General features: G+C 42.0%; 1 protein-coding gene across 1 annotated transcript in view; it reads left to right on the top strand.

The window, feature by feature from the left end:
- The first annotated feature begins 2,771 nt into the window (after positions 1 to 2,771).
- Positions 2,772 to 27,233, top strand: part of Map3k2 (mitogen-activated protein kinase kinase kinase 2) — a 90,185-nt gene continuing 65,723 nt past the window's right edge. Inside the window, exon 1 of the mRNA XM_075969058.1 lies at positions 2,772 to 3,338. The gene's annotated coding sequence lies outside the window, so the exon portion shown is untranslated. The remainder of the gene's footprint in view (positions 3,339 to 27,233) is intronic.

The following is a 27,233-nucleotide window of genomic DNA, read 5'->3' as shown; positions in this document are numbered from 1 at the left end:
CCAGGAAATGAGGGTCTCTATCTGGAACCACAAGGAACTGAATCCTGCCCGTAGCATTGATAAGGGACACAGACTTTCTGCAAGACTTTCAAATGAGAATTTAGTCCAGTTGGTCTCTTAATTTTAGCCTGTGATATCTTGACTAGCAATTGGGACACTCTTGGCGGAAAATTCTCACCTCAACACTGTGAGCTAAATAACAGGTATTAAATGAAGACATCAAATCTGTTTTTTCTGCTGTGGGATAATGCTCTTGTATACTGTAAAAAATTGTCACTCATATTGGTCTAGTAAAATGTTGATTGACCAGTAGCCAGGCAGGAATTATAGGTGGGGCAACCATACTAGGAGAATTCTGGGAAGAGGAAAGGCAGAGACACAGTCACCAGCCAGGCGCAGAGGAAGCAAGATGAGAATGCCTCACTGAGAAAAGGTGCCAAGCCACGCGACTAAACATAGACGAGAATTATGGATTAATTTAAGTTGTAAGAGCAAGTTAATAATAAGCCTGAGCTAATAGACCAAACAGTTTATAATTAATATAAGCCTCTGTGTGTTTCTTTGGGACTGGGTGGTTGCAGGACTGAGTAGGACAGAAACTCCCATCTACATTTTTCTTTTTTATTCTCTCTCTCTCTCTTTTAAAATGTGATCTCTCTATGTCACCCTGGCTGGCTTTGAATTCTCCTTGAGTAGTTGGATACAGGTATAAAATACCACCTCTGGCAGTCTATGGTAACTTGTCATACAGCAGCAGAAGATTCAGGTATCATGCCTTTTGGCTGAAATCTTCCCCTACTTCCCCAGGCACACCTGTGATGCCTTCTTTTCACTGCTACCTCTGCCACAGTGCAAGCAATCCTGTCACAATTATCTCATCTTTTCTTTGTCTTAAGTTTATTTTTATGTGGATGGGTGTTTGCCAGCTTGCATGTCTGTGCACTACATGCATGCCTGGCACTCACAGAGATCCGAAGGTGTCATCTAGGACTGGAGTTACAGACAGCTATGAGCCACCATGTGGGTGCTGGGAATTGACACTGGGTTCTCTGCAAGAGAAGCCAGAGCTACTACTAGCTGTTGAGCCATCTCTCCAGCCCCAACAAATTGTGTTCTTTTGAGACGGGATCTTACTATTCAACCAAGGCCAGCCTGGAACTTGTTATATATCATAGGTTGGCCTCAATCCTGAAGGATCCCGCCATTTCAGCCTCTATAATGTTGGAACTACAAGCATGTACCACCACACCTGAATTTAATTTGTCATCATATATACTAAAACCCCGAAAGAATTCAAGATTTAGTATCTAAGAGGAAAAGTCACACACACAGAAACACACACATCTACAACCCACCATGGATTTGGGGATCGAATTCAGGTTGTCAGGCTGGCATGACCTTTAACGGGCGAGCCATCTCTCTGGTCCACAAAAAGACTTGGTTTTATGCAAACACTGTTAAGTATTTTCTCTTAGACAAGACTCCGCTCCCCCCCACCCCGCCGACGTAAGTAATCCCAATCAGACCCAATCAGATCGAACTGAAGATGCCCATGTTTAATGGAGTGCTCCTGGGAGGCCCGGGGAAACCATGGAGAGGGGAAGAGAGAGAAAAGGGGAGACCACGCGAAATCCAGAGACCATGTGTTCATTCTTTGGGGCACAGTTTAAATAGACTGTGGGGGTGGTCTCGACCTTCCCTGGGGAGGGGTTACCGTTTGGCGGGCTTTCTCGGAGGTGGAGTTTTGACTGAGGCAACTCCCAGGGGAGGGAGCTTATGCCAGGAGCTGGGGTGAAGCCCCCCAAGGAAACAATTCAGACTTTTTTGTATAAAGGGGTGTTAGGGAGCTGAGGTGATGCTTCCGACCATACATAAGTTGAAAAACAAAACCTTGTAATGAAAATAGACTGATTTTCCACTTAGCTCTACATATTTGGAGCAAACAAACATCCTTTCTTTTCTGCGGTTGATATCTCTGGAAGGAGACACAGACATGTTGATAATACTCAACAGTTGCTCCCAGGAGCCTGTGGTCAGGTCAGCTCCTTCGACAATTTGGGTAGTGTATCAGCTACCATCTCTCTCATGTCAAATACCGATGTGGAAACGTGATCTGCCTCAAGCGGAAGAGATCAGACTGATCACCAAAGAGGAATGGTACAGGCAACTGTAAGGGGTACTAGAGGCGAGGAGGAGATGGGGCGGAGTGGGTGTTTTGCCGTTCTGAGTGGTGTAAAAACCTCAGGGTGCAGGTCACACCACAGAGGGCCTCCAGGGCTAGTTAGCCCGCTGATTAGTCTGTATTTTATCTCTTGGGCTAAGTGGGGGAAAGGGAAGGCTTTGGTGAAGGGATTTCAGTATCTTTTGGTCTGGGGGTGTGATGTCAAGTCATCTCGGGGTAAATCGGAAAAGTGATAACGTACTAGGAGAACCAAAAAATGCTTAAAATTTGGTTTGCGACGGTGTTTTTAGGCGGTGGTGTAAGGTCAGGGCCAATGATCTTTAAAGTCCTTTAAATGCTTATGAAATCTGTGGAGGCAGACGGTTGCCAGGATTGGGAGACAGTCACTGCCTCTCCTCGATATGCCATCCTTTGGAGAAACCCTGTCTGTGCATCTCTGGCAGCACACGCTTTGCGCAGGCGCAGAACACAGAGGCTCCGCTGCGCACGCACCCCGTCTGGAGCCTGGGAACGTCGCGCCGTCGGTGGGCCGGGCCCCGGTGGGCGGAGCCGGCTGTGCTGTGGAAGCCGACACTGCGCAGGCGCCTGCTCCCTGGCCTCAGCCGGGCGCGCGGATGCGCGGGTTCCGCTCCCGGCGGGCCGAGGGGTTGCGCGCACACGAGCGAGCCGCCGTGACGTGCTCCGCCGTGCTACGCCAGACATCACGGGTCTCTGTGTAGTGGCGGCCCTGCTGTCCTCAGCTGCATCGCCTGGCGAGGGTGGCGCGGCGTTCGCGGGTGGCGCAGCCGGCGACAAAGACGATCCACGGCGGACGATCCGGTGGCAGAGTCGGCGCTTCCGCTTCGCGGCTTCTCCGGCCCCCGACGACGCGGGCCCGTGGCTTCCTCCTCATCGGCCCAGCTTACCCCGCGGGCCCCGGGGCTGCAGCTATCCTGAAGCGGTAAAGAGGCCCCGGGCCGCGCGCCCGCTGCCCCATGTGAAGCAGGTTGGGCCTGCTCCTCGGCCCGCGCCCGGTTTCTGCTGCGGCCCTTCGGGCCTCCGGGGCCCAGTGCGGCGCCGCTCCTGGGGGGCGCGGTGACAGGCCGTGCGGGGGCGGAGGGGCCAGCTCGGTGGCCTCCTCTCGGCCCTCGGCTCCGCGATCCCCGCCCAGCGGCCGGTAAGTGCTTCTGGCTCAGCGTGCGACTGGGCCCAGGGACGGGAATTCCACTGCAGGGGGGTCGGGGGTGGCGGATAGCCCTGCTAGGCTAGGGCTGACCTCAGAGCCTCCAGGTCAGTGCGATGTGGGCTGGGAAACTGTCAGACTCGTACTCCGCGGGGATTTTATTCTAACCAGAAGGTTGCAACCAGCTGATCGCAGAGGAAGCTGGCTCCGAGGTGCCTTTAGTCCCCAAAGTCTTTGGGTTGTCGGTGCGGTAGGTTATTGATGATAAGGCTGGCTTCCCCTTATCTTGGAGAGGTGGCCCAGCTCTCGAAGTGCACACATACCTGTACTTTTATGTCAGCTCGTCTCATCTTCCTAGCTCCACAAGACGAGTATGCAGTCAGCCTGCTATAAAAATGAAAAATTGAGGCTCAGCGAGATAAAGGTGTAACTTCCCAAGGTCATGGAAGTGGTCATCGAGGAAGCCCTTGGTTCACATATGCAGATACGTTTCTGAGGACTGCGTTTCTCCGTCTTGCAAAAATAAGTGCGTTAGAGAATGAGGTTGGCTGAATAGTTTGCCCCGGCTGGAAATGCTAAACACCTGGATAGATAGCGTTTACACTTTTTGATTTACCTCGTTGATGTATTTGATTGCAGCCTTGTCCCCAGTCATTTTAATTTTCAAAGACATTACTTGTGAAAAAGTGGCTCTGAGCATCCTTTTATGTGTTTGAACTGTACATAACACAAATTTGCCAGCTTACTGAAAAGAAGAAATACCTGATAAGACTTCATATTTCTTGAGTTATGTTTTAGTTTTGTGTTTTGTTGTTGTGATATACGGGGAACTCACAGTTAGGTTATTTTCTTTGCTCGAAAATTCCTTATTGCAAACTTTGTTGCTGGATTATGTGGCAATATTTAGTGATTTTGTATTACCTTATGCAGTACCTCAGAGTTTAATGTCAAAAGTCATTGTGTAGAATGTTACAGGAAGTGATCATTTAGATCATGTATCTATGCAAAATGCTACTAACTAGTTAATAAGATGACAGAAAATTCTCCTTTTAGTACCACACTGTAGTGTGTAATTAGCAAGTAAGCCGTTCAGGAGCTCTTTACAGAAGAAAATACTGATAAATTTCTCTAGAGTAATTGAAGCTTTATGTAACCACAAATACTCAATTATAGTATTCAAATTTCACTGGTGTATTACACCTTGAAGGAAACTCATAATTGACTGTTTGCAAAGTTTTTTAAACTTACTTGCTTTATTTTATGTGCATCAGCATTATGCCTGTGTTATGTCTGTGTGAGGGTGTCAGATCTCTTGGAACTGGAGTTACAGACAGTTTTGAGCTGCCATCTGGGTGGTGGGAATTGAACCTGGGTCTTGTATAAGAGCAGCCAGTGCTCTTAACCACTGTGCCATCTCTCTAGCCCCAAGTTGACTGTCTTTGTAATAACCTTTAGGGAAGAGGTTACACTTACAGCGTTAACAGGTGAATTGCTTGCAGACTGTTTTGCTGTTTGGTTAGAATACAAACATTTGTTGAAGTAGGTTGAATTTGGTATTATTGCAGAGTGGTTGCCTAGTCATGCCCCTGGTTTGTCTGTTTTGAGGGAACTAGATGTCAAGGGGCTTATCTTAAATAATTACATATTAAGATTGAATCATTTAGGTGGTGTTTTAGGTGGAGTGTTGCTCCTCAGTTGCTGCCAAAGGGACAAACCCATATTAGTAGGTACTGCACTGTGCTTTCTGCACTTGAGCTTTTAGGTTACGTCTTTCCCGGTCTGGGAAACTGAAGCTCTCTAGTTCCCCTCTCTCCAGCTTTCTATCATGAAAACAGTTTAAGCATAAAGAAAATCGGTCAGTGCTAAACAGTCATGTATTGATCTTTTCCATTCAACATTTGTTGATAGTTTGCTGCATTTGCTTTGTTTGTAAATGTCTATTCTTTTTTGGGTGAACTGTTTGAAGCTAATCTCTTGATGTGTGACACTTTACCCTTGATATGTCAGCTTGCTTTGTCTAAAAACAAGGACACTTTTTCACATGGGTAAAATACTATTATTGTTCATTTTATTCAACATGGTAATTCCTTAGTGTAATCTTAAAAACAAACAAACAAACTTATGTGTATGTGCACATGTCTGGTGCCAGTGGAGGTCAAAAGAGGGTATCAAATCTCCTAGAACTAAAGTTATAGGTAGTTGTGAGCCATTATGTGGGTGCTGGGAACCAAACCTGGGTCCTCTGCTAGAGCTGGTGCCCTTGACTGATGAGCCATCTCTCTGGTATCTCCTCAGTGCAATCTAATATACATATTTATATCTCTCCAATTGTCCTGAAAAGGTCTTCTAGATCATTGTGCACAGCCTTTCTTCCCCAACCAGAAACTCATCAGAGATTATTCTTTATTTGTTTAACTCTTTTGATTTCTTCTAATTTAGACTACCCAACCCCTCTTTGTAAAGTGGCATTTCAGAGAGAGAGGAAGAGAGAAATGACCCACATTCTGGATTTGTCAGAAATTTTCCTTCCGGTGGAATCAAGTACAGGCTCTTTTCTCTGCCCCACTTAAACTAGCTGTTGATTGTAAACTAGTTTTAGAGAGTCCAAGAACATGAATACCTGGTAAATGATGCCATGTGCTTAGTATTACTTCCCATCAGGAGTTTCACACTGGCTAGTCCCTTTACTTCTTGATGCTGTTTGATCATATGGTTTAGATGGACCTCATTTTTATTAAGCCAGATATAAATAAATATGTAATATATATCAGATTTATTTTTCAATGAATTTAGTATTTGTTTCAATAGTTTCATAGTAAGATTTCCTTAAGTAGCACATTCTTACATTAAAAATATTTAACTCTTGAAACAGTTTTGAAGATTTTTTGCATATATTTTTATAGATTAAGATGGTCCATGTACACAGAAATAAAAAGCTTTACTGTTATTTTTAAACTGTTTTTGTAGTATATCTATATATCTACATACTTCTGCCTGCAGGCTTAAAAGAAATATACAATTTGTCTTGGATCCCTTGGGTTTATTTTGAACATTGGTTGACTATGTTCCTCATGGTGGCTAATCATATATTTGTATTGTGATATCTATTGAATTGTTGCTTTTGTTGTTACTTAACTTAAATTGATGTTTTATTATTATTTTAAGTATTATGCATATGCATAGTACAGTTCAGACCCCTCTGAAGCTGGAGTACCAGGCAGTTCTGTGCCACTTGATGTGGATGCTGGAACCATCTCAGGTTCTCACAAGCATGGTCTTTGCTCTCAATGGCTAAGCTGTCTTTCCAGCCCCAAGACATGCTTTATGTGTGTATGTGTCTTTTAACACATGGAAAGCTAAGGACAGAATCTTTTTTAAGATTCTCTATTATAACTAGGAGACTGCTTTTCTTTCTTCCTTTTTGTTTTTTAATTTAAAATACTTTAATATAATTTTTCTCTTCCTTCTCCTCTTCCTTCTCTCCCCCCCCCCATTTACAACCTCTTTTTTTTAACCATCATTACACTCATCAGACTGATTTTATTTTTCTTTCTTGTCCCGCCCCCCCCAAGATAAGGTTTCTCTGTGTATCCCTGGCTGTCCTGGCACTTGATCTGTTGATCAGGCTTGCCATGAACTCAGCCCCTGCTTACCAAGTGCTGGGATTAAAGGTGTGTGCCACCATGGCCTGGCCAGACTGATTTTCTTAGTACCATATGTGCTTAGTACCATAAATTTAAAAAGTTGTATTGTAGCTCGTAAATTTTGGATTTTTTTTTCTGGAGGTAATTCGGCCCTGAACATAATGTCCCTCTAGTGCTCTCTATACATCTGCTTCTATCATCATCCTAATCAAATACACTATAATCACATCTGTCCTCCAGAGGGAAGTTCAAGAACAGAAGTAGTATTTTGTTAATTTTTGGTACCCTGAAGTCTAGCCTAATAAACAGTAGAGGCTTCCTTTTACCGTGTTTAAGACTACTTAAAAAGCCTGAGAACCCAAAATCATTGTATACAGTAATTTTTGTCTTAATTTTATGAATTTCCTTTTTCACTTATGTAATTGATTTGATTTTATGTGGCTTACTTAGCATAATTTTTTGTTATAGGTGTATACTGATGTAAGTACTACTTTAAGTAACATAATTCAGCTAATCACAACACTAGTCAGTGAGCTAGCAACTATTACTATATCCTGACTGTAGGTAAAGGATAATAGGTAATTTGCCCATGTTTAGATTATCTTGTGGAGCTGGGACTTGGATTAAGACAGTCTTGCTCCAGAATTCCTGCTTTCACACACTGCCTCTCTGTTGAGTTGCTTTACCAAAAAGTAGGTCTTACTCAGTCGTTGAGCATATACTAAGCTGAGGCAGGTGTTTTCCAAGGCCTTGAAAAGTAGGCAACAGTAGGAACCAAATGAAAAATTCTAGATGTGAACTGTTTATAATACCTTCTAAGGACATAGTAGATATTATATAAACTACTGTTTATAGTACCCACTAAGATATTTGAAAATGCAGAAGACAAAGGTGAAGGTCAGTGATTCTTAACCTATGGGTCATGACCTCTTGGACTGAATGACACTTTCACAGGGGTCTCCTAAGATCATCAGAGAACATAGATATTTACATTATGATTCATAACAGTAGCAAAATTACAGTTCCTCACACAACATGAGGAGCTGTATTAAAGGGATGCAGTATTCAGAAGGGTGAGAACCACTGATAAAGGAAGGAGCTTGACAGTCAGACCTAAATGAGTGGTAGTGCTTCTCTTTAATTGCTCCAAGCTTTACTTGTCTTATCTGTGTGATAGGATTATAGAGCCTGACCCAGAGATTTGTTATGTGTAAATGGGATAGCATGTTCAGGAGATTTCCTATCATTTGTGTATGTGTATATATCAGTTGATATGAAACCTACAGCCACGAAGATCATGTCTATATATGTACAGTGAAACAATATTGTTAGGGCTGATGATACTTATTTTAATAAAAATAATATAAACGAAATAAAAATGACCTGTTTTATCCTAAATATTTTATATTATTTTATAAGATAAATGTAAAGCATTCTGAGTACATGGCCCACCTATTTATATTAAAGTTTCTTTTTTTTTGTGACTTGTCTGATTATTTGGCTTCATTTTCATAGTTTCAACTTTTTTCTTTTTTTGAGACAGGGTTTTCTCTGTATAACAGCTCTGGTTCTCCTGGAATTCACTTTGTTGACAAGGCTGGCCTCAAACTCACAGAGATCCGCCTGCCTCTGCCTCCCGAGTGCTGGGATTAAAAGCATGCACTACCATGCCTGGCCTGACTTCCTTAACTCCCACTGGTTTATGTGATTTTTAGTTACTAGTGGCACATACTGAGAATTTATTAAAAGACTTTCTAGAGAGAATGGAGGCAGTGAATTTGTTACATTTGTTTGTTAAGGCTGAGTGCAAAGATTTTAAGAGCCTAATGGTAGTGAACATCTGCAGCAAAACAATCCTTGCTGCGTGTGACAGCCCCTGTGCTTAAACTTGCACGGCTGTAACTGCTTGCACAGACCTGCATGAGCTCAAGCCAGCCAAAACTCCAGCTTGTGAAGTTTCACCCCCATTCAAGGAGCTATTGGCAGTTGATGGCTGCTGAGGGATGGAGAGTCTGTTTTGTCTAGGGATGTGATCCCTGAGAGGTTAACAACTGTCCCTGTGGATGGTTCTATAACCGTGCACATAAGGCAGCCCTGTGTGAACTCAGTAGTTAAAAATCAAAACAAAACACCTGAAATTGAGAGGGAAAAGTGATGATAGGGATAGGAATGAAATTGGAGGGAAGGAGGGGGATGATTTTGACCAAATACATAAATGCATGTATGAAAAGCTCAAAAAATGTTGTGTTGATTTTAAGAGTCTGTGGTGGCTTAGATGAGAAATGCTTCCATAGGCTTGGTCATTGGAACTCTTGATCACGGTAACACTGTAAAGGCCGCCCCTACTTCTCGTGCTCTCTCTGTTTCATGATGTCATTTGAGGATATAAGTGCTTAGTTTTCTGTTCTGGCTTTCTTGACTGCTGCTTGCTGCCATGTTTTCTTGCCATGATAGACTCTTACCCTCTGGAACCTTAAACCAAACAAACTCTGTAAGTTGCCTTGGTCATGGTGTTTTATCACAGCAACAGAAAAGTAACTAACACAGAAGTGATACTAAAGAGTGGGCTGCTGCTGTGAGGAATCTGACCATGCTTTTTTGGAGAATTTGGAAGACTTTGGAACTTTGGATTAGAAAAGCAATTGAAAGCTATCTTCAGAGCTTTAGGATTGTCCTAGTAGAAACTTGGAAGACAGTAATGCTGAGAGTAGTTGAACTATGGAGATCAGCTCAAGTGATTTCAGAGAGGAACAGTATTAGCCTCCAGGTTAGAGGCCATCCATTCCTATGATATTTTGGCAGAGAGTCTGGCTGCTTTCTGCCCTTATCCTAAGAACTTGTCGGCTAAATTAAAAAGTAGTGGGCTGATGCCTCTGGCAGAGAGAATTTCAAAGTAATGTGTGATATTGGATCTGGCAGGGTTGTTATTAATGACTGTTATGCAGATCTTAAGAGAAAAAGAGTAAGTGAGGAAGAAAGAAATACAAAATGTTCAGTTTTAAGAGAAAGAGGACCACTAAACTGAATTTTGGCCAAGGCTTGTGCTGAAAGAGATGGAGATTAAGATCAAGATTCAGGAGAATCCTGTGCATTGGAATAAAGGGAGCAGTCCCTGTGAAAGAGAGTAGTTATTCCTACAAAGCAACTAAAAACTGCTGCTAATGTGGCTTAAGGAGCCCAGGCTCCATCCCAAGCTAGCAGCAAAACTTGGCAGTGTTATCCCTGTGCTGATGGCTTTAGTATAAAGGATGCAAGTGTGAAAGGGTTGTGGCCTCTGTTTTAGAGAGCTATGGAGGCTAGGCAGTGTATGGAGAGAGTCTTTGCATGAAGGCCATGAGAGGGCAAGAGACTGTGAGAAGCTGTTGTATTAAGCTGTAAAAGTGAAGCCTGACTGGCTGTGGAGAACTCAAGAACTCCAGAGTCATGAGATTTCTGTGAAGGAAAGCTTTATACAGGAAGTGGAAACAGCCCAAGGGGCATGGTGCCATTTAAGTTTTGTTGGTGAAAGGTTTCCATACCCTGATGTTAAATCTCTCTACTGATGGCAGTAAGCAGGATCAAGCCGAATTAAGAATAAAAGTCCAAGTTTATTGGGAAAAACATTCCTGGGTGATTTTCCTGGCACCCAGAGATGATATCAGGAGAGGAGACTAGAATGACTACTTGACTGCTCTATGGGAGGCAGTTTAAATACCCTGTAGGCACATTCTCCAATAGCTCTGGGGGAGGAGTCAGCACTTGGGCTTTCTGAGAGGGAGTGGGGTTTGGAATGGGGGACAGTGAGGCTGGAGCAGAGCTTCCAACTTAAACCTTGATGTGGGAGCTTCCAACTTAAACCTTGATGTGGGATTCCTCTCTGTATGCTGTGACTATCCTTGGTTAATAAAGGAACTGCTTTGGACCTATAGCAGAGCTATAGGGGAACAGAGCTAGGCAGGGAAAACTAAACAGAATACTGGGCGAAAGGAGGAGGAGTTCGAAGCCATGTAGTCCTCCCCTAGACAGATGTCAGATGGAACTTTAGCCAGTAAGCCACAGCTATATGGTGATACGAAGATTAAGAGAAATGGGTTAAATTAATATGTAAGAGTTAACCAATAAGAAACTAGAGCTAATGGGTCAAACAGTGATTTAATTAATACAGTTTCTGTGTGATTATTTTGGGGCTAAGCAGCTGGGAACTAACTAGCAGCTTCCCCACAGCAAATTGGCGCCCATGTGGCCAACTAAAATCCACTTAAAACCTGAGAGGGCTTGGGAAGGAGTTCTAGATACTAAAAAACAAACTTTAGCCACATTTATATTCCCAAATGGGCTTTACTTACTGGCGGCATGCTGCAGCTCCTTTAAGAGAGGTTTTCCTGATTCAGCAGTAGCAGGAAAAAAGCCATGGTTTGAAATGCCGGATTTCTGGGATGTGCTGCCAGTGCAACCTTTGGCTCTTTCAGGAGATGGAGCCATTGAGTAGGGTTTGTGAGAAACGTGCTATGACTTGCTTGTTGGCAACATGGACCTGCTGTGTGCCTAGAGATGGGGCATTGTGCATGGCTCTTAGAGGCGGCAAGCAGCTTCGCCATGCTAGACTGGGTGGGGCAACAGGCAGTATCGTATTTCCCCTGGCAGTGGTGCTGTTTAAGTTCATAAGAAGGGCTTGGCATTTTAAGAAGTGCTTCTGGTCAGAAAATAATTACAGATACGTAATAAAGACAAATCCAGATGGAAAAGACCTCTAAATGGTTTGCAGTGTTGGATAAATGTACGTAGGCTTGGGAGAGAGAAGAAAAAGAATATAGACAGTTATAAAAAGAAGTAAATGGTTAAAAAAAAGTAAAGTCTTTAAAGAGTACAGACAGTCATAGATTAAAAGAAGTAAAGAAAAATAAACCATGTAAAGATAGACTATGCAAAGAGAGTCTGGATTATGTATACTATTGTGTTTTCTTTGAATTTTTTGATTGCAGAGAGACATTTGATTCTGGGGATTGCTAAGCTAAACCAACATATATACTTTAAAGGTATCTTGATTTTAAAATATGGATCTAAGGATATGTTGCTTTGGAAAAAAGATTCTTTTGTTTCCATGGAGGATGAGAACCTGTGGAATCCTTCCAGACTAATGTGGTTTGATGGACCAGGACCCGTGAAAGATCACCTTGAACTCCCCTCAAAAAATTACTTTGTCCAACAAAAAGCATTAAAGCAGTTTGGAGAGGAAAAACTATGCCCATATTCCCAAATTTTGTTTATAAATGTTTCTTTATATTTAAAGTGGGGATATGCTATAGAGATTTACATTGGTATGGTATTAAATTTATTGATACAAATTTAAGGTGAATTTTGTTAATACTGTGTATATGTATATTTATGCTCTTGATTAAGGTATTGTGTTTGTATAGCTCATTTCAAATTTTAATGTATAATTAAGAAATATAGGTTAAGTCAAGTTTGTAGTTAGGTTTTCTAAATATATAGAGATATATTTCAGTTAGATAGGTATTCTTCAAATCTTTCAGAGGTCTTCAGAATATGGCATCTAATGTTTTAAGAACTTAGGACTTTTCATGACAGTGAGACATATCTGCTCCAGGCAGCACCACTTACTTCAAGAAGAAGATGGGCATCAAAGAGGATTCTTATGGAGTTAGTTAGCCATTTGGGCAAAAAACTGCTCTTGACTGGACTGCTTGATGACTGCACGACCCACAGAGAGATGACTGCTGAAGCTGCCTAAAGAAGGTGAGATAGTCCTTAGGGTTCCTGCTTCATGAAAAAAATCTGCCAGACATTCTGCAGGATACAGAAGAAAGTGACTGACAAACTGCTAATATAGGCAGAACTGTCTTTGAAATTTCCTGCTTCATGGAAAAGTCTGCTGGATACTATGGGCCAGTAGGTTGCAGATGGATGCCCCAACATTACAGAACTTTGGGTGATTGTCCAGGTAGCGAGATGTTCCTGTCAATTCTAGAGTTTTGGAAGTTACTTACAGTGCATTTGCTGTTTACTTAGGTAATATTACATCCTTCTGGAGTCTTTGATGGAGTTGAAGAATAGATAGTTATAGTTACCTGTTTTGTTATATGTAATCTTATCATGTTAAAGTTAAAAACCTTCCTTTTTTATTTAAACAGAAAGGGAAAGTGATGCTGGATTCCACTCTGTATGTTGTGAATACCATTGGTTAATAAAGAAAACTGTCTTGGGTCTGCACAGGGAACAGGGGTAGGTGGGGAAAACTAAGCTGATTGCTGGGAAGAAGGTGGAGTCAGAGAGATGCCATGTAGCCCCACTGCTGACGTGCGCCAGATGGAACTTTAGCCAGTAAGCCACAACCACATGGCGAGACACAGATTAATAGAAATGGTTTAAATTCATGTGTAAGAGTAAGCTAATAAGAAACTAGAGCTAATGGGCCAAGCTGTGATCTAATTAATACATTTTCTGTGATTATTTCAGGACTAAGTGGCCAGGAACTAACTAGCAGCCTCCCCACAACAAAACATCTCAACCTTTATGGATATATGGGTGCTGGTTCAAGTCTGACTCCTCTCTGTTGGTATGGAAGGGGGGTGTTGGGAGTCAGGGAGATAGTTGTCAGCATGTGAATGGAGACACCTCAGAAGGAAGAGGTAGAATAGGTACCTGGCCAGTGGGTGGTGGTGATTGACAAGGAAGGGCCTCCAGTAAAGGAGCTCAAAAGGGCTTAAGCCTGTAGACAAGGGTGGGGTGGCCCAGATGCACATAAGGATCATGCTGAGGAGGGCGATCAAGTGACCTGAGTTCAATGGAGCACTTGATGAGTTGTCGTTTAATGTCAGTTGGCCCTCTCCATCTTTCCCAAGGATTGTGGACCATAGGGGATATGGAACTTGCAGGAGATGCTGAGAGCTTCTGATAAGAGCTCTGTGAGCCTGGAAGTGAAGACTGGCATGTTGTCTGTTTGGTTAATCTGGCGTGCCAAACTAAGGGATGATGTGGTTCAGGAGTACCTGAGCCACCACATCTCCTGTCTCCCTGGAGGTGGGAAACATTTCTAGCCATCTTGCAAAGGTGTCAACAAGAGTTAGGAGATAGTGAAACTTTTTATGAGTGGGCAGGTGGGTGAAGTTAACCTGCCTCAAAGATGGTGCAGGGGCTGGTGTATTTGGAGAGCCCCTCGCGGGTTGGTCTTCATACATCTGGCAGGAGTGAACCAGTAAATCACAAATTTGAAGATGCATGTGCACAAAGAAGAGCTTTGGGGAACAAAGAAATGGAACAAAGCTTTGGGGCCTATATATAAGGTCTGGTGAATGTCTGAAATGATGGACAGTACCTGGTCCTGAGGGAGGATGAAGTTATTTAAGAAGAGTCATCCATCCTTTGTTTGCAAGGCCCCCTTTTTTCAGGAGTTAGTCCCTCTCCTCTGGTTGTTAGCAGGATTGATAGGAGGGTATCAAAAACAAAATATGTTCTGTTGTTCCAGTGGAACTGAAGGCCAGTCCCTGAGCTGTTAAGTCAGCCCTGGCTTTACCTAAGGCCAATGGGTCCTTGTAGGACTGGTGTCCCCGGTAGTGGATTATGGCCACTTCTGCATGGAGCTGGAGGGCCTCCAAGAGCTTGACTATGAGAAGTCTGTCAACTATGGGAGAGCCCTTGGTAGTGAGGAAGTCCCTTTCCTTCCAGAGGACAGAATGGGTATGGGCTATTAAAAAGGCATATTTAGAGTCAGTATAGATGTTATCCTGTTAATTCTTGGCTATCTGAAGCTCTCTCTGTCAACTATGGGAGAGCCCTTGGTAGTGAGGAAGCCCCTTTCCTTCCAGAGGACAGAATGGGTATGGGCTATTAAAAAGGCATATTTAGAGTCAGTATAGATGTTATCCTGTTAATTCTTGGCTATCTGAAGCTCTCTAGTCAAGGCAATTAATTTGGCCTTTTGTGAAGAGGTTCCCATTGGCAGGTGGGCCACTCGACTGTTTTAGTCCACTGCATATGCTGCCTGGCAGTTTCCTGATCTGTCTATAAGAAAGCTTCTGTCAACAAAGAGGGTGAGTTGGGGGTTTGTGAGAGTTTGGTATAGGAGACCAGGCTGAGGTGAGTGTACTGCCTCCACAGCCTCTGGGTGGGGGCAAGAGGAGGAACCTATAGCATGAATAATAAAAACCCACAGATAGATATTGGGGTTCAAGCTGGAGATCAGAAAAGCAAAGCAGTCATCCACTAGAGAGTTCTCACTTCTAACAGTGCTCAGACTGAAGGGGTGAGCCACTGAACCTCAGACTGCACTGCTCTCCACCAAACCTCAGACTCAAACAGAGACCCTGAGCTTACATCTCCTCCCATTTTATATTCCTCTCTAGTGCTGGGATTGAAGGTATACACCACTATTGCCCAGCCTCTATGGCTAACTAATGTTGCTGCTGGGATTAAAAGTGTGTGCCACTACTGCCTAGTCTGTATGGCTGACTAGTGTGGCTAGCTTTGCACTCTGATCTTTAGGCAAGCTTTGTTTATTAAAACACAAATAAAATACCACTATAGGTACCAAAAGAGGAAGGGACAGGAAGGTGTAGCACAAATTCTGATTGTTCTTAATAAATAAAACCCAGAGTCAGATATTAGGGGATGAAAGCTGGAAAGATCAGAGAAGCAGTGCTACAGAATCATCAGACTGAAGGGGCAATCTTCTCTCTACTAATCCTTGACTGCATCCTCAGACTGCTTCTGAACACTTGTCTCTCCCACCTTATATTTCTCTCTCTGCCCAGCCATATCCCTTCTTTTCTCCACGTCCCTAGTGCTGAGGTTAAAGGAGTGTACTACCAAGTACTGGGATTAAAGGTGTGAGCCACTACCACATGGCTTTGTTTCCCTTTTAGACCGGATCGATCTTCTGTAGCCCAGAGTGGCCTTGAACTCTTAGAAATTCCTCTGATTTTGACTCCAGAGTGTTGGGATTATGTAACATGAAGGGGTCTGCTTGTTGGGGTTTATGTCCTGCCCAGTTCCCCACAGCTGGCAAGCCCCAAAGAAAATCACACAGATATCTCTATAAGTTATAAAACTGATTGGCCCATTAGCTCAGGCTACTTCTTAGCTCTTGTAGCTTATGTTAACCCATTATTCTTATCTATGTTAGCCACATGGCTCGTTACCTTTTTCAGTGGGGCAGCTCACATCTTGCTTCTTTGGTGGTCTGGGCAGAACTGCGGAGGGAGCTTTCTGCTTCCCAGCATATTCCTGTTCTCATCACCCTGCCTCTACTTCCTCTTTGGTTGACTCACCTATACTTCCTGCCTGGCCAATCAGTGTTTATTTAAAACGTGATTGACAGAATACAGACAATTCTCCCACACCAGGATTAAAGGTGTATGCCACTACTGCCTGGCCTCTATGGTTAAGTAGTGGCTTAGCTCTGAACTCTGATCTTCAGGCAAGTTTTATTTGTTAGAGTACAAACAAAATATTACTACATTTCCTCCATTTATCTAAAATAAAAAGAAGGCTATGATTAATATGAAAAAATTATATACAATAAATACAACAACCATATACAAAATATTTATAATACCTTGTAATATTTTCCCCAGAAGCATATATTAATTTATGGTTTGTTTCTAAGATTGGGGAAATGTTAATCTGAGTATTCCATTGCTGTAACAAATCATATCTCCATAAATTCATTGCTATGTTAGCCCCATAGGGCTTTAATTTTTCTCTCTGTCCTTCTAGCCCTATACATTTGACCCATCTCATGCTCTTTTACCAATGATAAAGTTCCAATCCATAAAAGCTGAACATTTACATCCTGAAATGGCCAGTTTGGATACCAAGATTCTTGTGAAATTATTGTTAAATCCACATCTGTGTCTACCATATGACAATGTCATTTATTTGTATTTTTAATTTTGGTCTTTGTTCATTTATAGAAGTTTATCAAAATACTCAACTTTATGGTTTCTCCTGATTTTTTTGTTCTTTCTTTTATAGCTGTTCTATCACCAGAGAAGTATGGTTTCTTACAATAGACATTAGGTTCTTTAATATCTCTGGGAAGGAGTTTTCTCCACGATCATAGGAAAAAACTCAACATGATTTGGTATGGGGACCTGCTAGAGGCTCCTCAAGGAGTTTCCTGTTGGCAAATGGTTACCTTCACTGTCCCTTGTTGGTTTACATTCATTAGTCCAATGCCTGCCTTTGCCATACCTTCTGCATAATCCAGATGGGAGGGGTGTTTTGTTTGGATTATGCTTATTCAAAACATTGTTTCTAGGGATTCCCTTTTTACAATCCCCTTTAAGATGACTTGAAGGTCAGAAAAGCAAAACAGCCAGCCACAGCCTCTTCTACTTCAGTCTAAAATGGGGATCCTGCCTCCAGGAATCCTCAGAATGAGACTGAGAGTTGTCTCTTCCTGTCTTATATTCTTCTCTTAGGCTGGGATTAAAGGCATGCACCACTACGCCCTGTTTCTATGGTAAACTATTGTGGCAACTGGGATTAAAGGTGTGTGTCACTATTGCCTGGTTTGTAGAGCTGACCAGGGTGACTGTTTTACTCTCTGATCTTTAGGCAAGCTTTATTTATTAAAATACAAATGAAATATCACTACAGTGCACCAAGATGAAAGGTTTCTGTATCCTGATATTAAGTCTCTCCACTGATGCAGTAATCCTAATCAAGGTGAATTAAGAATAAAAGACCAAGTTTATTGGACAAAACATTCCTGTGTTATTTTCCTGGTCCCTAAGAGATGAGACTGGAGAGGAGACCAGGAAAAAACATTTGGCAGTTTTCTAGGAGGCAGTTTAAATAACTTGTAGGCATGGACCTGAGTAGTTCTGGGGGAGTAGCCAACATTTGGTGGGCTTTCTGAGAGAGTGGGAGTTGGAATGGGAGTGGTGTTCCAACTGTTCTGATGATGTGTTCTGTGCTGTGTTCTGATCTTGCTTTAGTCCTTTTTTTCCTTACTGTTTTGCATTCTTCCTTTTTGGAATGCCAATGTATGTTGGATATATTTAATTTGCTTTCTGATTTTACAGAGGTTACAATTAAGAGGTTGCGTTGAGCAGTGGTTCTCAACCTTCCTAACTCTACAACCCTTTAATATAGTTCTTCATGTTTTGGTGACCCTCAACCATAAAATTATTTTCATTGTTACTTCATAACTGTAGTTTTGCTACTGTTATGAATCGTAACTGTCTTAGGTAGTAATAGACACCATGACCATGGCAACTCTTATACTGGAAAACGTTTAATTGGGGCTGGCTTACAGTTTCAGAGATTTAGTCATTATTGTCATTGGAGGGAAACATGGTGGTGTGCAGGCAGATATAGTGCTGGAGAGGTTGCTGAGAGTTTGCAACAGGAAGTGAATGCCACACTGCTTGTGGCTTGAACATCTAAGATCTCAAAATTCTTCCCATTGACACTTGCTCCAACAAGGCCACATCTAATAATACTACTCCCTATGGGCCTATGGGGACCATTCTTATTCAGACCACCTTAGTAATGTAAATATCTGATATGTAGGATGGTCTTAGGTGAAAAGGTTGTTTGAAACCCCTCACCCAAGGGGTTGTGACCCACAGGTTGAGAACTACTGGCCTTGGGTTCCAGAAGAGACTTCAGTTTTTTAAACAGTATTAAGACTGTATTAGGGTTCTGTAAAGAAACAATATAATGGTTTAAGTAAAATGGTGCTGTTCCCTGAGTGGCTGTAGTGGGCAGCGGACATGAGACCATGGTGGGCCATGAAGGCAGTCATTCCCAGGCTGAAAGCCCCCAAGTGGCCCATGGGCCATGAGGGCCAACAGGTCCTATGCACAGAGCTGTGTAGCAGGTGAGAGACCGAGATGGATAGGCATGCCGTGCAGAGTGAGGTTGGATATTTATTTAGTGGGTTATGGAGGGGAAAGTGGAGAAGGGGAAAAGAACATAGAGTTGAAGAAGGACGCTTAAAAGAAATCCCACACTAGTTCAGAATTGAGAAATAGATGGTTATTTATTTAGGGATAGCCTCACATCTATGTTTGTCTATATGTTTTATAGTTAGACTAATCAGGTTCTTTAGATATATAGAGATTATATTCTGCATAGATAGGCAATCTTCATCTACTTCAAAGAGCTGTGGAATATGACATTTAAATAATTTAGGGTTCTGTTGAAGTGAGACATGATTGCTCTTGACAGCACCATTCTATTCCTGAGAGAATGGTGAGTACAGAAGACACTCCACTTGGAGCTTGTTTTCTTCTTGGCAAAACTGGCCTTTGGGCAAAGAAATGCCCATTTCTCAACAAATGACAAAATACATGGTATCCGGAAATGGATAAACAGGACTGTCAAATCTTGCCAAGACAGGATAAAATGGTTTTGAAAATTTTCCTGCCTCTGAAAATGGTCTGTCAGTTATTCTACGCCTTAGCCAAAGTTGGTTGCTTCAACATTGCAAATGAGACTCTGGGTGATTGCCCAGGTAGCCAGTTGTCCCTGTATTTTGTTGCACATTTTGGAAGTTGCTTGATTGCACTTCCTGCTTAATATTATTTCCCTTCTCGGATCTTCGATGGGGTTGAAGATTAGATAGTTGTAGTTACTTTCCTCTCACGACTTGGCCAAGTTATTTATCATACAAGACTTATACTAGTTAGGATAGGATAATTATTGAATATATTTGTTCTTATTGTATATGATTTTGTATTAGGCTTAGAACTCTTATTTAAACAAAGGGGGGGCGTGCTGTAGGAAATCTTACAGCCAGTGGTTACCCACCCACTGGGGCGTGGTCTCTTATATAAGCCGATGTAGAGAATGTGTTTGCTCTTTTTTGGGCTGCGGGATTCAGTTTCTGATCACCATTCAAACAGAGGATTCTGATTTGTGAGTCTACCCCTAAATAAATAACCATTTATTTCTCAGTTCTGAGCTAGTGTGGGATTTCTCTTAAAGCATCCTTCTTCAGAGAGAGAGAGAAAGAGAAACAGGGCACAGTGCATGAGAGAGAGAGAGAGAGAGAGAGAGAGAGAGAGAGAGAGAGAGAGAGAGAGAGAGAGAAGAAAGGAGGGGAGAGGAGCCATGGCAGCAGAAGAGGGAGGAAAGGAGGGAGTGGGGCTTGTCTTTTCAAGGGACAGGACAGACCATTGCATTCTCATTTCTTTTATATAATAAAAAGGTGGGAGGTTAGGTACAACAGGTTAAAGGAATTGGGGCGGTGTATTCTCAAGACTGCTCCCTGCTTATTTGTGGGCATTGTCTTGGGGGGGCGGGCTGAGAAAGCTGGGTACTGGCCACATCCTGGCATAGCTGATCTGCTTGTTCCTGTCCGGTGTTTGTGGTATGGAAGTGTCTGGTGTCTCTTAGACCTGTTTAAGGTATTGACAGAACAGAGGACAAACTTGAGTTTAGGAAAAAAATATTTTTGGACCAGGGAATTGAGAGGGGTATATCTGACCTGTTTACGGTGGATACTTAAATTCAGCTCTCTGGAACTCACCAAAATTCTTTGGGTTTGTGAAAACATAAGTTTTAAACATATGCATTGTAGGGCTGGAGAGATGGCTCAGAGGTTAAGAGCATTGTCTGCTCTTCCAAAGGTCCTGAGTTCAATTCCCAGCAACCACATGGTGGCTCACAACCATCTGTAATGGGGTCTGGTGTCCTCTTCTGTCCTGCAGGCATATATACAGACAGAATATTGTATACATAATAAATAAATAAATATTAAAAACATATGCATTTTATAAACAGTAGCATATTTATGTCAGAATGACTGTGACAGATATTTAACGAAAAGTATTTTTAAGACTATGGGAGGCAGTGTGTGAGAGAAATTGGATTAACTTGTATTTGTCCTCACACCTTTATAATTTGTAGGTACACACCTTAATAATAATTTGTATTTGTGTTTTACTAAAATTTTTTTAGTGAGGTTGTCCTTTTAAACTGACAAAATCTCTCAGCTGTCAAACTGCATCAAAGATCTTTGAGAAGGATAAAATTTTACTTGAGTTATTGATTAAAAAATGATAGAGAACTTATTTGGTTGGCACCTAGAGCTACTCCTCAGGGTCCTCCATGGTTGCTGAGGGTTATATTATTCTTCTGCTGTTTATCACAGGACCTGCCAGGCTCAAGAAGATCCTATGGGCTAAGAAATCTGTAGGAAGACAAGCCTACCTTGACCTGAACAGCTAGGATGTTGATCCCAGTGATTCTGTCCATGTCTAGAAATCTTCAGTTTAGATGAAAGGCAGTTTCCCAGTGGTCAGTGCTTAACAGTTGAAACAAATTGTGGATGGACATTGTTTTGTATCCATTTGTCTTCTGTCTTCTTTGGAGGAAATAGAGTGTTGCTGCTAGGAGCCAACCTGTTGTTTTGTTATGAAAAGTCTTTTAATAATTAATTATTTAAATGCCCAGATCTCTGAGCAGTTGAGGGCTGTCTATCAGGTATAACAACAGTATATAATCTGTCTGGAGAGTTGGATCTGAGCTTGACTGTACTGACTCTTAACAGGTAAGATTTACACTTGTAAAAAGACAGAAAGAAGAAAAATCTGCTTGTAATAGAAGGTTAACGGCAGAATAGACAATAATAAAGAACAGCTTAATTTATTTTAAATCAGGGTTGGATTACATATATAGTATTTTCTGTAAGAGACTTAAAAAGTACATATTCATTTAAAATGTGAAACTTAATTGCTTTGTAGTCTATAATGAGATACAATGGACAGACAATTAGAACATTTAACAGTAAACATAGGTGCATTCAAGTTACATGTACATACATACACACACACATACACACACAGAGTGAACAGAAATCGGGCGAAGTTGATGCTTTTGGTAGGCCCTATCAAAGGCATGCCACTGCGTAAAACATAGAGACAGCAGAGTCAACACCAGGGAACCAGGCAGGGAATACCTTAGTAATGATGGTGGGATTTGGTCGCCTGACCTGGCTCTCACTTAAGATGGCAGTGAAGTCACCTGACCTCAGTCAAAATGGTGGCAGTCACATGTTGTGTGGAGAAGCCACGTTTTTTTCTTTGAGCCGTGAGAGTTTTAAACATAATAGCTAGAGAGAGCTAGAGGCGTGATCTGCCCTGTTGCCGAACCACCATGCTATAAACCGCAGTGGGGAGCAAAGGCTGGAATTGAAAACAGCTGCCTTGTGGATCTGGCCGATTTTGTTGGCAGCAGTATCAGTGGCAGGGACAGTTTGAGGAAAAATGGAGCCTGCAGGAAACCGGCGGAACATAGTTTTAGGGTTTATACCATAGCTGAAAACATGAAAACCTGCGAAAAATAGAAGAGCATCCTCTCTCTATAGGCAGGGTGTTAAAGCCTGACTGGTTCCCAGTCAGGGCTACTCAGAAGCCAGAGAGGCTAGAGGCTGCTCTGCACTGTCTCTCACTGCAGGGACTACTTACAAGTGGTCCAAAAGAAAAGAAAAAGAAATGAGAAAGAAAAATTAGAGGGACCCTGGGCACCCAAATAGAATGCACCACACAGTGTGTGCAGTGCTAGCGCGGGAGGACCAACCTGGTCAGTCCAGTAACGTTTTTAGCTATGGGAAGCAACCAGAGATGAATGTTAGCGAAGGGCTCAACCATAGCTGTGAAGGCTGTGGTTGGGGGCTAGAAGGGGAAAACTCACCACCAAAGCTACTGGTGTGCGTAGAGGTCAGTGTTCAGGCAGATAGAGTGCAGAGCTGTTGTAAAGAAACCTGGTTTCAGAGCCCAGGGTTCCATGTGTCCTCAGCCGGCCTGCCCATGGGCAGGAGGGAACGTGAAGAGCCTGGCACAAGCACCATAATGGTAAAAATAAAATGGTGCCTTTCCCCAAGTGACAAGTGGGCCACAAGGGAGCCATGTGGCGAGTGAGAGACCTATGCAGGGCAGCCAGTCCCACAAGGAGCTACAGCCATGGCAGGTGAGAGACCAAGACTTATAGGTACACCATGCAGAGTAAGGTTGGATATTTATTTCGTGGGTTAGGGAAGGGGAAAGGGGAGAGGAAGGGAGGGAGAAGGGGGATGAGGATAAAAAGAGAGGGTGGGGTTGAGGGGAAGAGCCATGGCAGCAGCTTACTGCTTTGGGTGAGAGACGGGAGGGAGGGGGGAAGGAAGGGGCTCGGACTGTAAGCAGGAAGGAAGATCTGCCTGCCTCAGTGGTGGATGGGGAAGGGACTGGGCATGGCTTGTCTCTTAAAGGGACAGGACAGACCATTAAAAACAGAACCAATAGAATGAAAAAATGTATATATACAAATAAAGGGAAATTTTTAGAGTGACTTACAGGCACTTAGATTAAATTTTTAGAGTGACTTACAGGTATGACAAGTTAAAAAATGGTGGTCTTCTGGAAAGGCCAAGAGTCTAGTCCAGGAGATTGTGTGTCTCCGCAGTCTTGATCTGGTGCTAGATTCCTCGGAAATTCCTAGGGAGTTGCTGGTCTTGAGTCTGGTGGAATCTGGGAGACGTAGGTTCTACACTAGCAAAGGAATGCCTCAGAACATGAAGAATGCATTTGCCAGGCAGAGCAAGGACAAGCAGGCAAAAATAAAAGCTTCCTTTTCCCACATCCTTTTATATGGGCTGTTAACAGAAAGTGGGGTCTTATTTAAAGTGGATCATCCTACCCCAAATGATCCAATCAAGAAAATTCCTTTCCTCACAGGTATGCCCTTGCTGCCTGGGCTTTTGTGGATTCCAGATGTAATCAAGAACCAACAGTAGGGATCACAAGTCTGAAAGACTACAGGGATTTTTTTTAAATTTATTTATTTATTAAGGATTTCTGCCTCCTCCCTGCCACCGCCTCCCATTTCCCTCCCCCTCCCCCGATCAAGTCCCCCTCCCTCATCTGCTCGAAGAGCAATCAGGGTTCCCTGACCTGTGGGAAGTCCCAGGACCGCCCACCTCTATCCAGGTCTAGTAAGGTGAGCATCCAAACTGCCTAGGCTCCCCCAAAGCCAGTATGTGCAGTAGGATCAAAAACCCACTGTCATTGTTCTTGAGTTCTCAGTATTCCTCATTGTCCGCTATGTTCAACTAGTCCGGATTTGTCCCATGCTTTTTCAGACCCAGGCCAGCTGGCCTTAGTGAGTTCCCGATAGAACATCCCCATTGTCTCAGTGTGTGGGTGCACCCCTCGCGGTCCTGAGTTCCTTGCTCGTGCTCCCTCTCCTTCTGCTCCTGAGTGAGGTAAGCCAGACCCAAAAAGAGGAACATGGGATGTACTCACTCATATTTGGTTTATAGCCATAAATAAAGGACATTGAGCTTATAATTCATGTTCCTAGAGAAGCTAAATAAGAAGGTGAATCCAAAGACAAACACATAGGCATCCTCCTGAATATTAACCTTCATCAGGCGATGAAAGGAGACAAAGACAGAGACCCACATTGGAGCACCGGACAGAACTCTCAAGGTCCAAATCTGGAGCAGACTATAGGGATTTTTAAAGTTGGACGAAATGCATTTTGCCTTTAGGATATAGCTACGAGACTGTTGGGGCCAGGGAAGGGAATATGGTGATTTGAATGAGAAATTCCAACAGTTAATGTTGGTTGGTAGTGCTGTTTGGGTGCATGTTTTGCTGGAGGAAGTATGTAACTGGATGTGGGCTTTGAGAGTTTAAGGCTTCATTGTACTTCTATTTTGTTCCCTCTATTTTGCGCTGATGATTGACGATGTGAGCTCTCAGTTTCTCCTTTTGGTTGCCATGCCTGCTGCTTCTGCCATGCATTCCCACCTCTGAACCCATAAGCCCTAATAACTTCTTTTTTCTGTATGCCTTGGTCATGGTGTTTATTCCAGCAACAGAAAAGTAACTAACACAGAATCTTTCAGGTATATGCCTAGGAGTTATGTAGCTCAGTTATTTGGTAGTGCTATTTTTAGTTTTTTTGGGAAACTTCATATTAATTTCCATAGTGACCACACATTTACATTCCTGTTGGCAGTATGTAAGGATTCCTCTCAGCCTACATATCCTGCCATCACTGGTTATCAGTTCCCATCGTCTCTTTTTGCAGTTGTAGATTTTTGACTAGGATAAAATGGATTTTCAAAGTAGTTTTAATTTGTATTTGGCCAAGGATGTTAAACACTTTCAAATATTTATTGGTTGTTTGTATTTCTTCTTTTGAGAGCTATCTATTAATTTAATTAGTCCATTTATTAGATGGATGATATGGATTTTCTGGTGTTTGATTGTTTGCTTTGCAGACACTTTTTAATGTCTTGTAAACTGCATTTGACAACTCTTTGGGTTTACTTCCTGTGCTATTAGAGTTCTTTCCAGAAAGCCCTTACATGTAGTTATATGTTTTGAAATGTTTTTCTATAGCAGTTGCAAATCTTCAGGTCTTACATTAAAGTCTTTGGTTGATTGAAATTAATTTTTGTGCAGGGTGAAAGATAATACAGACCTAATTTCATTTTTGGCAACAGTAAAAGGTACCTGAACTCAGTAATAAAATAAATTCAAAATCTATCGTGTAACACACCCAAAGTGTTTCTGACAGTGCTACTGTCCTTATCGAATTTGGAGAGAGCACATTACAACTTTGTTTCTGAACATACAACTTGTGCTGTCACATGCAATACTAGGGAACACTGCCTAGTTTTAGAGTCTAGATAATTTCATAAGAATTGTGGTGTTTTTAACTGTACATACAAATTTATTCTTATAGAAGCATGATTCAATTATGGAAAACAGAGTACTTTTTTTTAGCTGCCTTTCCTCAGGATAAATAATAAATTAATATAGTTTTAGATGGTTAGAATGCTTCATTCTTAAATGCTGTTTGAGGACTGGGGAGATAGCTCTGTCAGTAGACTAAATACTTTGCAAGCATGAAGACCCGAGTCAGTCCCCAGAATCTGTGTTCAAGGTCGGGTGTGGTGGCACTGGGAAGTCCTGGGGAGATACAGACAAGTCAACCTCTGAGGTTCTTGGCCAGCTAGCCTAGACAGCTTGACAAGTTCCAAACCCATGAGAGATCCTGCCTTAGAAAATAAAGTAGATGGCTCCCGAGGAATGATCAATCACACACATTGTTTCATTTACTGATTTGAATTTCATTTTTTAAAAAAAATTGTTGAATGAATTTTGATTTGACATTATTTCTAGCAATTACTGAAAGGGCCCTAAATGTACTACTGCTATTTTGTACTACATGTTTATATGAAGTGGCACTCTGAACATTGATAATCACAAAATCAAATATTAGTCAACTCTGAAAAAATTTGAAGATACTTTTCATCCAGCTGCTTGAAATAATCTATTTAAAAAAGCATTTTATAAATATAAAATGTAAAAATCAGCAAGTGAAGCCTTTTGTTTTTACCAAATGTATATTTGCCTTCATCTATATTGAATGTTAAAATTGCATTTCTTCTGAAGAATTATTTTAAAATAAAAATCTGGAAGGCAAGATGGTTCATCAAGTAAAGGTGTTTTGCTCTGTGTGAGCCTGATGATCCATGTTTGATTCCTGAACCCTTGTACAAGTAGGAGAGAATGGACTCCACAATCATGCCATGGTATGTGCATGCCTACACAATACTGTGTCATATATAAAATGATAATTAAAATAGTTTAAAAATGCATTTGAAATAAAATTCTTTACAGTTATCAGTAAATGTTTAATTTATGTATCTATTTTGTATACCTGGTTATTTAAAGTTCTCTGGTGAAAAATGGATGTGAGTGGAAAATGTTTAAGAAGCTCTGATATAAATTATATTAATCAATTTCTGTTTAGATTGAAACAGGTGACATTAATCTCATTTTCTTATTAGATTAAAACAAAATAAAACAACAACAACAAAACCCCAAAATGTTCTCTATTATCTTATAGTTAGAGGCTAGGCAGGTGTTGTGTTGTGTGACTTCATGGGGAGACACAACACACATGTCTACTCACCCAAGATAGGGAACACATGACAGAAGCAAAGTATGAATAACGCTGAAGTCAAACTTGATGGACCATTGAGTGCTGTGGGATAATTCTCTTGTACACTATAAAGATATGTCACTTGTATTGGTTTAATAAAACACTGATTGGCTAGTAGACAGGCAGAAAGTAGAGGTGGGGCAACCAGGTAATTCTGGGAAGAGGAAAGGCAGAGATGCAGTAACTAGCCAGATGCAGAGGAAGCAAGATGAGAATACTTTACTGAAAAAAGGTACCAAGCCACATGACTAAACATAGGCAAGAATTAATTAACCTAATTTACTTAATTTAA

The sequence above is a fragment of the Microtus pennsylvanicus genome, chromosome 4 (genome assembly GCF_037038515.1).
Source record: "Microtus pennsylvanicus isolate mMicPen1 chromosome 4, mMicPen1.hap1, whole genome shotgun sequence".
In the NCBI taxonomy this organism is placed as follows: Eukaryota; Metazoa; Chordata; class Mammalia; order Rodentia; family Cricetidae; genus Microtus; species Microtus pennsylvanicus.
Note: the sequence above shows the minus strand (reverse complement) of the source record. Positions and strands in the feature narration are given on the sequence as shown.